The sequence below is a fragment of the Scomber scombrus genome, chromosome 3, assembly GCF_963691925.1.
Source record: "Scomber scombrus chromosome 3, fScoSco1.1, whole genome shotgun sequence".
In the NCBI taxonomy this organism is placed as follows: Eukaryota; Metazoa; Chordata; class Actinopteri; order Scombriformes; family Scombridae; genus Scomber; species Scomber scombrus.
In genome coordinates, this window is record NC_084972.1 from 12411368 (window position 1) to 12425398 (window position 14031).

Below are 14031 nucleotides of genomic sequence, written 5' to 3' on the forward strand. Positions count from 1 at the left end.
CTGATCACACACAAATACATGCACAACACATAATGAGAGAGGGGAATACTATAGGAAGGAGCAGGCTACAGGAGAACTGATGTATAATCAGCTGGGAGGGAGGTGGGTGAGGGGAGGGGACAGAGGGAAGGAGGAGGCAAAATGGTCGGCTCTGATGGAGGGAGTGAGGTGAGGGCGGGAGAAAGAGAAGAGAAGGAAGAGGGGGAGTAAAAGAAGGGGAGAGAGAGAGAGAGAGAGGAGGGAAGTGAAAAGGATGTGAGAGAAAGTGAAAGAAGAGAGGAAGAAGGAGCAGGCAAGTTTAATTGGAAGCAGAGCAAAGAGAAACGGAAACATCAGACAGCTGTTGATGCGAGGAGAGGAAAAAGTTATAGAAAGTCAAAAGAAAATACATAAGACAGAGAGGCAGAGGAGGCAAAAGAGTGAAGAGAGAAGAAGATGCCTGGATCCCTCTGTATCTTTTCTGTCTCTTCATCCATCCATTCCACCTATCCTACAGTCAAAGTTTCATCCGCACCACGTACCCAAGCCCCCCTCGACAACATCCTACTTAATGAACTGCCTGGAGCCTCAGACAACGCTTGGAAATTGATGGAGGGGGCCAGAGATAAAGAGAGAGACACAGAGAGAAGGAGACAGAGAACAAAGTAGAGATTGATTTGCACTTGCGGCTTTTGAAGTCTTGTCTCAGTAAAAAATGATGCTTGTGTCAAAAGCTGTGGGCTTGCATCGTCCGAGGTGCCACAAGTAAAAAAAAAAAAAAAGAAGGTTTCAGCATCTACTGCTGCTAAAGCTAACTTGTAGAAGTCAGTGTGTTAGAAGCTAGCATAGCCTCTAGCGCAAGCTGCAGCTAACCAATGTTTTATTCATCTGTCTATTGACATTATGTCAGCTCAGCTGTCTGCTTGTCGTTTTCTCTGGCAGTCATATTTCCTTATGCTTCCCTTTTACTTGATTCAGTCCTCTGTATTGTCGTCGGTAGGTACAGCCAAAAATATTTTTAAGAGTAGTATTTGAGCTCTTTGCAGTCATCATCCTGAGAAGCAGAAAATAGGTTATCTAGGCAGTATGTAAGAGAATAACATTAGGTGCGCTAGTGGCCTGCCAATATATAAAATTAATTTAGACTTGCAGCCCTTCACATCAAAGACTTTAAAGTCTGACTATAATTGTAATGCAAGCTAATAGCAAGTGAACAAGTGCTTGGATAGTCAATGAGTGATATGTTGCAAGAGTTTGGAAAAGTTCAGAAATCATATTGTGTGAAGCCCCTAGTTTCCCAAATACAAGATACTGTGTCCCAGAGTTAATGGAAAGGCTTTTGTTTTGTTTTGTTTTTTAAATGAAGGGGGAGGGGGGTCATGAATAATGAGGCTTGAGACAGAGATGAAGTTGGGAGGGGGGAAAAAGAGAATATTGAGGTAAGAGGAGATGGATACAGGGAAAAATGCTCTGCTGAGAGAACTATTTCATCAGTATTTGTGACAGGTGCCAAAACAGTTCAAAGCCGGCATTAGGGCTACAAAGTGCAGAGTACATTGAAACAATATTTCACCAGGGGGATCCTTTGAAGCTGGAAGGGATCTTTTTTCTCCCATTTCCCCCCTTTTTTCCTGACTTCCCGGCTTTCATTTCATCCGTGAAGACGGATGCTGTGGTTTTCTAGGCCAGATGTGACACTCCATCCGCTTGATTTCAGGAGGACCAACGGAGGAGGAAGTGAGTGGTCGGTGTGTGTGTGTGTGTGTAAAAATAGGTGGTTTTGTGAATATATCTGTGGGAGTGCATGTGCTGTGTACAACCTGTACTTGCATTTAGGAGAGTGTGAGTGTGCCATTAATGCTTCAGGCCAAGTTACAGGTAATTGGGTGAACTGATGCAGCTTGTTGACAGACACAGAATGTCGACTTTAGCTTTTTTTCTGATGCACAAACACTCCAAACTTGGATCCCTATTTGCACAGAAAACACTGTGCATCATTAAAAGGTTCACTTCATCCTAACTGTAACTGGTACGAGTCATTTATTGCAAAGTTACACGAGCACCTGCAGCGGAAGAGATGCATGAAGGAATGTTTGCCACAGATGGTTTCTCCGCACCAAAACGCGGCACAAAAACATCTGCTCTATTTTGAGATTTTGATTACTGTCTTGGCATTCTGACATATTCATAAGAATTTTTAACACCAACAGATGTGGATACTATACCAGAAAACTGCCAAATGTTTAATTCTTTGTATGTGAGCGAACAGTTGATGAAAAGTCAGGTAAACAAATATCCACCATTACCTGTCAAATAAACTCTCCTGGCCTGACTGGTTTGGCCTAACAGTGTGTGTATTTGTATATGTTACAAAGTGTGTATTTATAATGGCTGACGTCCAAGTCTCCAACTGGTGTTCGAAGCAAAGTAGCCAGAGGGCTTTCTTTACCTCTTCATGTTTGTTTTCCCTAAAAGGCTGCTGTTAGCTTTGCTGCCTAAGGCTAGTTCTGCAGTTCCCATTCGTTAACATTAAAAGCATAAATAATTATGTAGATTATTACGATGTATTGTATATATTATTTCACTGAAAATTTCCTGCATGAAGAATAAGAGGAAATTGCCTTACTCTGATTGCAGTTGCAGCTAATACATATTTCACGCCCTGATTTGTTGTATTTTCATCGTTCATGCTCTTTTAGACAGAAAAAAAGCCATCTTTCAGCCAAATCCATCATTCTTAACAATGCTATTCTCACAATAATACAATGCTTGACCTCAATTTTATGACATCTCACTGCTGACTCCCAGATGCCAGTTTTGATTGAGTGTTGCCACAAGCTTCTTGGAATACGAGCAGCTGTCGTTCTAGGTCAAGCCACTTCTAAAATATTCCTTCCTTCATTTTCCATGCGCTCTGATGTGTACCATCAGCCACCTCGTTCCACACCAAATGAAAAAATTATAGAAAAAAATTCATTATAAAAAAAAAAAAGTGCTCAGCGGGCAGATGAGATAATCTCCACTTGCAGGTGAGCAAAACACCTTTTAACATCCGCCAAGAGCAGATAATGAGACAGTCGGCAAGCATGTGTGCATCTGTGTGTGTGCATGCAGATATGTAGAAGGTGAGAGATTAAAATCAAGACATAGATGGGATGGGGCGGAGGGAGAGAGAGAGGGGGGGCTGGGAGGATCAAGACTCAAGAAAAGAGCAGGATGCTATATAAATAAATAAATGCATTAAAAAACCAAAAGAGTTCTGAAGGCTTTGGCACAGCCTGACAAGATATAAATTAATAAAGCTCCAAAAACACTGCGCATATGTAATGAGGCGGTTGTCTGGTCGGTTTTTTTTTGTGCGTTTTTTTTTTTAAACCCCCAATCTCCTTCCACCACCCCCCTCTCAAATCCATCCATAATTAATTAGCTGCCTCTGTGATGTGGGGACTATAGATCAGGGAGGAGAAAAAATAACACGCTAAATAATGAAGTAAAGCGATATGGGGAGCCCAGGGGAGAGATGAGATGGCATGGATGGCCACAGAGGAGTGAGGGGGGCACACTGGTACAAATAAGAGGGACAGGGTGTATGTGTGTGTGTGTGTGTTACTGGGACCTGACAAAGGGGTATACAGTATGTAGAGTGCTGAATGCTCCCCCACCACCTGTCATCATGCCCCCCCAGGCTTTGTGACTGAGGTCTTATATAGGAAACCAAAGATCTGTCTGCAACCTTGATACTAAAGATGTCCCATCTATACCTCGTTCCAATTCACTACATATTAATATTATATAATATGAGGCATTTGGTGAATGCTTTTACCCTGAGTACCTACATGACGGGGTGTATGCATGTATTATGGCTGTGTGACACCCCAGTGGAGATGAAACCTCTAACTTCTACAATGTCTGCAATGATCTTATAATGAACAAATGAATAACACTGGGAAAGAAATTCAATTAAAATGAAATGCAATTGTTTGTATGGTGGAGTTGATTTATTAACTGTAAATACTGAACTGTTTTTTTTTTTACTGTCAAATATTTTGACAAATCACATAATACTAGTCTTTAGATTTAAAAAAAATATTTGTAGTAGACATAATACATATATTTCCAACCATCTTATTAACACAAGTCTGGTTCCAAATTATTTCTTAATTAGTATAAACCATGTAATACCATGTCATGACACATCATACATCATAATGTCAAAACTAGGACCACTTATTCCCCATTTCCTTCATCTTCTATGTACCAGCTGGCCAGCAGCCATGTGTTTGTTTGAGTGTGTGTGTGTGCATGTGTGTGTGTATGTGTGCGGTGTGTGCACTTCTTTGGGACTCGTACCAGCCACAGGGATGAGATGAGTGAGACAAAAAAAGCCTTCCCATTAAATCACCGGTAATAGAGTTAAGAGGGAGCGTATGTAGGCGTGTGTCAACGTAAAATATAGGCTAAAATCTACAAGCAATTATACGCACAAGTCACTAAACAGCAGTTGTGCGTCTTTATTAAAAGTGAAAATTTATGCAAGCTGCAGTGTGGTACATACATGGAAATATGTATGTATGTGTGAAAGAAAGCGTGCATGTGTGTGTGTGTGTGTGTGCACTCAAAGTTGAGGCTGGCTCATTAGCAGGCAGAAACCAGAAAGATGTTCTGTGACCAACTAGATACTTAATGTGGGGGAGGGAGGGAGGGGGAGAGAGAGAGAGAGAGAGAGACAGAGAGATAAAGAGAGAGGGTGATGGAGAGGGAGAGAGTGGAACAACTTAATAAGGCAGCAACATGTAGAACAGTGCAGGAGCGAGGGAAGCGGAGGAAGAAAAGGGACTTTGAACCTTGAAAGGGACTGTGAGATTGTCCGCCCACGCCCTTCGTTTCCTAGCAGAGACGTGATGCAGGGAAGAAGAGATTGAGAGTGAGGGAGAGACACAGAGAGAGAGAGAGAGAGAGAGAGAGAGAGAGAGACAGAGAGACAGAGAGAGAGAGAGAGGTAGAGAAAGAGAAAGAGAAAGAGAAAGAGAGAATGCAGAGGAATGATGGGAGCGTAGAAACAGATTTTGAATTAAAGCAAGATGCAGGAAAATGTGTTACGTGAATGCTATTCAGCATGGATTATCAAAGTATCACAGAGCAAGAGCCTGACTGCATCTACCTACATACATGTTCTTCATATACATACACACAAACACACACACATACACTTTTACACTAGGCACTTTGATGCACCACCCAGGCGCTCATATATGTTGATTTCATCTCCTAATCCTTGACTTACAAGCAAGCTGCCAAACCTACACAGTTTATCCCCTCGACATAGACGGCACAGTGTGCTATAAAACAATAAAAAGCAGGAATGTGTGAATATTTTTTCAGAGAGGATCTGTTTTTTTTTTCTCCTTATGGATTTTCATACAGTCAAGAGGGAGGGGGAGTAGAGGGGGGAGGAACGCCTGGCACCCCGTTATCATTCTAACCCAGATATGTCAGCAGCGATCAAACCTTCTGCTTTTCAGCTTTTCAAAGACAAACCTTGATTTCAGAGGCAGATATGCTCTCCTGTCTGCTACCTATGACTCTTCTCTGCAGACAGCTCCATATTTCAGTTATAGGACTAAAATTGAGAATTCTGTTATCTAAAAGAAGTGGACATTCAAACCAAAATGATGTTAACTCAGCTTTAGTATGCACTTTTGCTTGGGGATCAGTGTTAGAAAGACTGGTCATCAAGAATCTGAAAAAATGCAGAAACCAGACGAGCAAGCCCTGTAATACGCTAATTTATGCCGCTAAGAAAATAAACAACCATTAGAAACAGAAGTTTCCGTTTCTACAGCCCAGAAACAGCGATCAGTTCCACAATCTAGCCCACTATGTGATGAGAACATTGTGCTTCATTTGCAGTAGAGCAACTAAAAATGTGTTAAGATGCTAGGGTTTGTATGAGTAATATACTGTAATGCAACACCAGGAAAAAAACATAATTACTGCTAGTTCTATTTTCAGATGAAACCATACAATTATGTCATCTTTTACCTACTAACTGTCGAGTGTTCAATGCTTCATAACCATCTTCATCAACCAGGCTGTGGAAGTAACAATGCCTGCAACCAGCCACTAGGAGGCTGAAGATAAGAAAACTAATGTAGAAATGAGTGTTGTTCTGTAACCAGGAAGTGCATTGAATTAAACATAATGTTAAGTCATCATGTGGTGAGAAATAAATAAACCCTGCTGACATTTTAACAGCATTTAAAGCCTTAAATTCAGACTTTGTAAAACCTCAGTGAGACCCAGCGCTCCAGTGGCACCAGAGTCTATCTCCATGTAACTAAAGCTTGCACATGTAGGAAGTAGATCACTGTCCATCTTAGGTTTCCATGGGAGTGCAATTTTGTCCAAAAATGGAGGCTGGGATTACAAATCAGTGTAGGCTACTTTACTGAAACAGCATGGTGAAAAACCAAACACGACAGAGACAGTTAGCTAGTGTTGTGAGATTGGACACCGCCGCACGCTAGGATTTGTGTGTGTGTGTGTGTGTGTGTGTCCCTCGCCTTCTTTCTCTACGCCTCTCCATCCCAGCACGCAGTCGCTGTTTCTCAATCACACTCTTTCTTTCTCTGCTCTCCCTGCACTTTGGAGTTTGTTTTTCCTTCAGCTTACTTTGCCGTGTTATTCGTCTGTCTTCAGCTGCCATCATCTCTTCCTCTATGTGACTCTGCATTTATCTCTCTCTCTCTCTCTGACACACACATGGGTTGACGGTAAAAATGCAATATTCATCTGTGTTCACCATTAGGCAGGCTGACTGTGAGGGCTGCGGAAATGAAGATTTAATACAGCTTGAATAATTAAACCACCGGGACCTGTGACTGACACATAGACATACACTGGCGCAGGCACAAACACTGAAACACACTCATGCATGGCCTCCAAACCCCTGTGCATCTATCATATCGTCACATTACCGTGTGTATCTATGTACGCCGGTTTGTGTGAACCTTTCTTCGCATTTGCTCTTCATTAAGCTCTTGCTGATCTTGTATTCATCTCTGCAGCCAGCATGTTGGCATAGCTGGGATGATACTCTCTGCATCAGTGGGCCTTGCCGGGTGGCAGAGGATTACATCAAGGAGAGAATAACCTAGCAGCAACGCTACACCTAACACTTGCATTTGCTTGTGCTGAGCTCAACTGCCTGCATTAAAAATTTTCTCAATGTCATATCAGGATTAACACTTTTCAACCAATTAGACCAAGTGTCCTTCAAATCTGCATAAATGTAACTGCATTTAGTAGACGCCACCCTTTTTCCATAAATATAACTCTGCCGTCCTTGCACAGTTGTCTACTAAGCATACTTCTTAGGGTACGACAGGCTGGTCTCTCCACAGTGTGTACCAGCCAAGACGACCCACCATCCCTGCCTTCTGTTGGTGCAGCATTGATGCACGGTGCGGGGCTTTGCAGTCTTCAAGAACAAGTGAGAGGAAATTTTGCGAGAGCTGCTGAAAAACCATAAGGAAGGGCTGGAGGAGAGGAAAAAGAAAAGATGAGCTGTGGGACATTGCGGCTAAAAATAGCCGCAGAGAGAGAAGGAGAGATGAAACATCTGCATGCATATGTGACAGCCTGTGCATGTGTTTGTGTTCGCCTATGAACACACCTGTGTGCGAGTGCACATAACAACGGCACCCAGGGACAAGATCCAAATCTCTCCTGCCTTTTTCTTTTCCTGACTGTGCGGAAGTACACACACACACACACACACACACACACACACACACACACACACACACACACACACACACACACACACACACACACACACACACACACACACACACACACACACACACACACACACACACACACACACACACACACACACACACACACACACACACACACACACACAGGGGAGGTACACCATGACTGTGGGGCTGAATTACATTACCAGTACTCAAAAAACGCTTACACTTCCTCAATCCACCACATTGTTCTCGATTAACATATTAGAGGGATGTACGAGAGAGTTTGCCAAAACACCTGATACAGTCTCACCCCGTGTTGAAATGTGATTATCGACTCTTGGACAAATGTCTGAGAAGTTTCCGGAGAAATTTCACGAGAAAGGGGGAGAGGGTTGGAGGGTTGTCAGAAGCGGTTTGAGCAGCTAAAGGAGGTATACCGCTACCAAACCAAACCAAATCAAGGCTTAAACACTGGCCCGTCACGGTCCGACTGGGATCCATCTGGCAAAGAGGGCATGTGGTTACTTCACCCTGTCGCCTCCACTTCCTCTCGCCATTCCCCATGTTCCCTCTCTTACTCTCTTTCCCTCCCTTCCCTCCGACCATGGAGAGAATTTGGAAAATAACTTGCGTCACTCTGCTGCTTGTTACTGCCAGAGTTTCTCTACTTGCCTCCCTGCCCTTGTCTTTATTTCTTTCTTTCTTACTTTTCTTTTTTTTTCTCCCTTTCTCTCTGTATTTACATCTGGTCTCAATTACAGCACCTACAGCATGTCTGTCTCTGGTGTGTCCTCGGTGAAATACATGCACTGTACTGTTTTGGAGAGCTGCATGTGGGAGCGTGGGGGGATATTACATCCCACCTCCACCCATTTTCTTCATTAAATGTTTTTTCTCCCTCTTCCAAACATTGTTTATATTTGATTAAATATGGCTTAGGCATGTCTCCTCTTAATATTAGGTAGAAACACACGTGTGGGTGTGTGTTTTTAGGCGAGCTATCAGCTACAAAAAGCATTTTGGTGGAGAGAGCAAATAACTGGACTAATAGAAAGAAAATAAAACAAGCCAAAGTGATAGTCTACAATGCTGATTAAAAAGTCACGTTGTGTATGATGACAGATGAGGCGAGGGAAGGAAAGATTAAGAAAGAATGCAGGTGGAAAAAGGAAGGATGGAGCGAAGGAAAGAAGAGCAGAAAAAGTGGATCGTGACATTGGGCAGAAAAAGGGACGAATGACACTGCCGAAATATGATTTGGGTGAAGGCACTGCGTGGGAAGAGAAGGGAGAAATACTAAAGGATGATGATAAATAGTGAGGACAGATATTACTTACAGATAAGACACCGGGAGAGAGAGAAGCAAAGAGAGAATGAGATAGAAAAAAATGTATTATTATTATTTAACCGCCCGCCTACTCTACCCTCTCCCTCACCCACATGCCCCCTGCAGCCCTGAGCTGCTGGTTGTGCTTTGTCCTGATAAGAACCAGTGACAGTCACACACGCGCTGAAGCAGTATAGACTAACACACACGTATATCCATGCACGCAGCGAGGCCCCTCAAGCGGCCTTGGCCCTGCAATCTGTGGGATGTCCTTCTCTGGAGTGTGTGTTTGTGTGTTTGTGTGTGTGTGTGTGTGTGTGTGTGTGTGTGTGTGTGTGTGTGTGTGTGTGTGTGTGTGTGTGTGTGTGTGTGTGTGTGTGTGTGTGTGTTCTGCTCAGTGAGTACCAGTCGGGTAAACACAGTGTGCCAGAATGTCACGGTCCGGGGCCTTCACACCTCTATCACAAATAACCCTGTCTGCCATAGAGTGTGTGTGTGTGTGTATGTGTGTGTGTGTGTGTGTGTGTGTGAGAGTGTGTGTGAGAGAGTGAGGGAGAGAGAGAGAGAGAGAGAGAGAGAGAGAGAGAGAGAGAGAGAGAGAGAGAGAGAGGGAGAGTAGATAGAGAAAGAGAGAGAGACGCACAGAGAGAGAGAGAGAGAGAGAGAGAGAGAGAGGGAGGATTGTAAGCATGTGTTACTATGACTGTTTAAGAATGTGTAGGTCGTCTGTGTGTGCTATAAGTGTACATGCTCAGCTAAGGGTGTGTGTGAGTGAGAGAGTGAGAGGAACAGCTTGAGAAAATGTGCTCATGTATAGTGTTATGCTTTGTTCTGAGTGCAGCCTATATGGAGCCTCTTTTGTTAATGCAGTATCTAGGGATAATGTGTCATACACTAACAATACATTTGAGTAATTGGCAACAGACAGGAGGGCTTCAGTGTGTGTGAATGTGGAAATATCTACCAGCATAACTCCAGTTCTGCCTTGATACTTCTGTACTGTAGTCTACTGTAGTGCCTCTAGTCTATATGCATCTTTAAGTGGGTTAAGGAGGAGGAAAAGGTACAAGGTGGAGTAGAAAGAGCGGAATGGTGGTGACACCGCTTAATCCGATGTGCATCCGTGCAGAGAGGGGACAGGAGGAGGAGGAGGAGGAGCAGAAGGTGTTGAATTTATAAAAGAGTGAAACAATTCATCGCTGGAGCTACAGATTCCAGCTGCGGAGGACACTTCAAAAATAAACACAGAGGAGGGCAGTGACAGAGACGCTGCTGTGGCTGAATAGATGTGCAAAAAATATACTAACAGGAAGCCAATGAACACTGTATTACATTTAAAATAAAGTGCTATACAGCATAATGATTATAATGGCTACATCCTGACAGCAGGGAGAGTTTGGACATAAATGTAAACCTCTGAATCACATCTGAAGAAACACTGGGAATATTAACATGTTGTATGTGGTGCTCATTACTATTAGATTTTCCTCAGTTTAGATCTAAACCCAAAGGAAACTACTATATTAGCATTACCTTGAATAAAAATTAAATCTTACTAGGAAAGGAAAATAGGCAGGGAGGGAAAAGGCAACAGCCAAACAAGTTAGAAAAAAAGAAAAAGAAAAGCAGCACCATACCCACAATTCTCAATCAAGTTAACCGCTGCCTTGATTGCTCGAGTGAGACTGAGCTTTTGCTTTGCAGCAAAACAAACACGTAAGCATGTCTTAACATAGCGGAGCCCAGCCACCCCGAACCCTGCCTGGCACTTATCGAGGATTTGGCTCAGAATAGCACTTTCTCTCCAGGGGTGTGGAAGTAGAAAAGGGAGGAGAAGAAAGAAAGGAGAAAAGTGGATGGAGAAAATGGCAATCAAGTTCCTTTAAAAGAAAAGGAGACTGAGGCAGGCGGCGAAAATGTTCACCTAAGAGTAAAGGAATAATACAGCAAGAAGACCTTTCATCCTATTGTTCGCGACGCTTTCCAATCTCTCCGGATTTTATGTTTTTGTCTTTATAATAAAGTAACTCTTACTCCTCTCCTGCAATTTTCCGCCCGGTTGCTCCTTAATTTAAGAATTTGTTTGTTGTGCCATTGAAGGCATTGTTGATTCATGCATATTTGATTTGGAAATGTCACTCATTATATTTATTTCCTCCCCGATTACTCTGTCTATCCGTTCCCTCCCCCACCTTTCTCCTCGCTCTTGACACAGTCTGTTCACAAAAAACATACAACACTTTTACTCCTTTGTTAGTTTGTTTAATACATTTTTTTTGTCAGATTCTTTTTCTTTGTACTTCTGTTTTGTTTTGATTTTTTTTTTTCCTTGACAATCTCAAAGAAATGTTTTATACATATAATTTAGTCTAACAAATTAAAGATGGATGAGATAGGGCGAGAAGGAGAACATAAAATACAAAGGAAGGGGGGAGAAGTAAAGTCTTCATCAGCAACACACCGAGCCTCTTGGTTGCCATGGTAATATAAGACTCAGATACTGTCAGAGAAGAGAGGGAGACACTTGAAGAAGAGAAAAATTGAAGACTAGTGAGTGAAGGATAGAGAGAAAGAAATGTTTGATGTCCAACTGTCAAATGTTTATCTCATTGGAAGTGATGACGAGGACTTGGACAGTCACGTCTCACTGGCTGGTCCTGTATTCCTGCTTTGCCCAACTGTCTAGTCTGTGAAACACCACTCAGACCACACAGAGTCAGACGTGGGGAGCAGCCACCTCTCAACCCTGTGTGAAAACTTCTATCCGGCCTTTGATCACAGTCTGACGAGGAGTCTTACCCAATCCTGCCGACTTTTTCATATCTGCAGGAGAGAGAGCCTGGCTGAAATGTCTGCCATGTGAGCAGATTTAACTCTTTTGTTTATCACGGCTATTTATATTCAGGTCTAAGCTATACAGCATGGGAAAAAAGGATCATCTGAGGTCTAAATTAAAGGTGTAAGCATATGTGCAAACGGAATGCTATCAAACACACATATACATGCTTTGTTCAGATTGCAGGCAAATCTGATTTGTTTTTCAAAATGTTATTTACAAGTGATCAGATCAGATTTGTGTGTCCAGACATCTCTAATGTATCTGCATGGGTTGCTGTGGTAACAAGACACGCTGGTGACGTGGCTTTCCAAAATGGAAGCCTGAGTAATGGGGATCTGTCCTCCTTCCCAAATTGCCAGAAGACCATTTATTTCAGTGTCTGTCTGTTGTTCTCTGTGTTGTCGGCTGTAACGCTTTGCTATTAGCGGCAAGGATTTATCAGCCGGTCTGATGCACTTACGTTACTCTGGATTTCGTCATTGTGTTTTGCGTTGAGAGTGATGCACAAGACACTTTGAAATCCGATTTGAGGAGCCAGAATGTTCGGATTGAGATGCACCTATAGAAATCCGATTGGAATGACATTTCAAACCACCTCCAAATGTGTCTAGGATCCGATTTGCAAAAATCGCATTTCATATGTTTTTTTCAATCTGGACACAATCTGGATTATTCCATAAAATGGATTTGGGCTGTTAGACTAAACAAGGCGTATATTCCTGATGGAATGCCAATCCATTCCCACTACACCAGCAGCTAAAGAGGTAAAACCATGAGGTGTTAGAGAAGAGCTTTCTCCTTTCTTTAACAATATATAATCCACAATCAAGAGGAAGGAAGGTGGAGAAAAAGAGAGAAAAATGAAGTGACTGAGCATCAAAATGAGGAGGGATGTAAGAGAGAGAGAGAGAAATGGGTCCTGCAGAGGAGAAGTATAAGTCTAGCCTACAGGAAGAGCTTGTACTTGTTGGGGCATTGAGAGCGCAACTAATAGATATGGCAGCTAGGAGAACGATGATGAATGACTCCATGCGGCGTGCGTGTGTGTGTACGCGTGTGTGTGTGTACGCATGTCACTGTCAGAATGTTTACTCTTTTGTGCATGAAAGAGACAAAGTGTGGCGGCTATGTGTCTATGGTGTGTGTGTGTGTGTGTGTGTGTGCATGTTTGACAGTGCAGATGATGGATCTCTAGTGGAGCATGTGGTCGGTGGATTCTTGGGCAGACGAGGTGACAGGAGAGGTCTCTCTGTCCACATGCCACTGTCAGCCGGTCTGTCTATCCCTTCTTTCCTGCTGCCTTTCTCACTCTTCCACCCTCTCAATCTCCTCCATATCCCCATCCAACTGTCTCTCTCCCTTTGACATGCTGTCTCTCTTTGTTCTTGCCCATCCTGGTTTGTACCAAGCTTCTACCCTGAAACATATTGCACCAAAAATGTCTTTTTATATCTCCCCTGAACAGTTATGCTGTACATCAGGAGATATTTCTGGAAGTTATATAGTTTTATCAACCCTAAAGTTGAATTTTACATTTGTGGACAGATGTAGACTTTACTATGATTCATGTTTTGCCTCGTCTGGTATTCATACGACCTCCTCTCTCTTCTCCAGTTTATATGTTTAGTTGCGCTTTGCATCCTGCTTTTCTGTTTTTCCTTTCATCACTGCAGGCCTTTCCTGTTTATCCATCCGTTGCCCCTCTGGCCTCTCTCAGCTCAGAGTGTGCTAGCCAGCGCTCTCCCCGTGTCTTGCAGATGGGCGCACTAATCCGCTAACGTTAGTTCTGTGAGCCGTGAAGGCTGGGCCCGTGTGTTGTTTTGGACAGACACCGAGGCTGCGGTTTAGCATGCTAGTGTTTGGGATTCTACACAGCGCTGGTTGAGAGAAGAGATAAAGGGGAAAGTAATTGGATAAAGGTTGACCAATTAATAAAGGAGGGTGAACAAGGGAAGCTTTAATCTGCATAGAGATAACAGGGAGAGTCAGGCCACAAACATAAGGAGATAGTGTGTGTATTTGTGAGTGTATTTGTGTGCATTTGTGTGTGCGGCGTCAATCAGATAAAGCACAGGCATGACTCTCAGTCACTTGGGAGTGCAGTGGATTTACATTCATAAGTC

At 43.0% G+C, this 14031-nt stretch overlaps 1 protein-coding gene across 3 annotated transcripts in view; it reads right to left on the minus strand.

The window, feature by feature from the left end:
• The window catches only part of LOC133978203 (plexin-A1-like), a 169043-nt gene that overhangs the window by 64346 nt on the left and 90666 nt on the right, over positions 1-14031 (minus strand). The gene's annotated exons all lie outside the window — the stretch shown is intronic.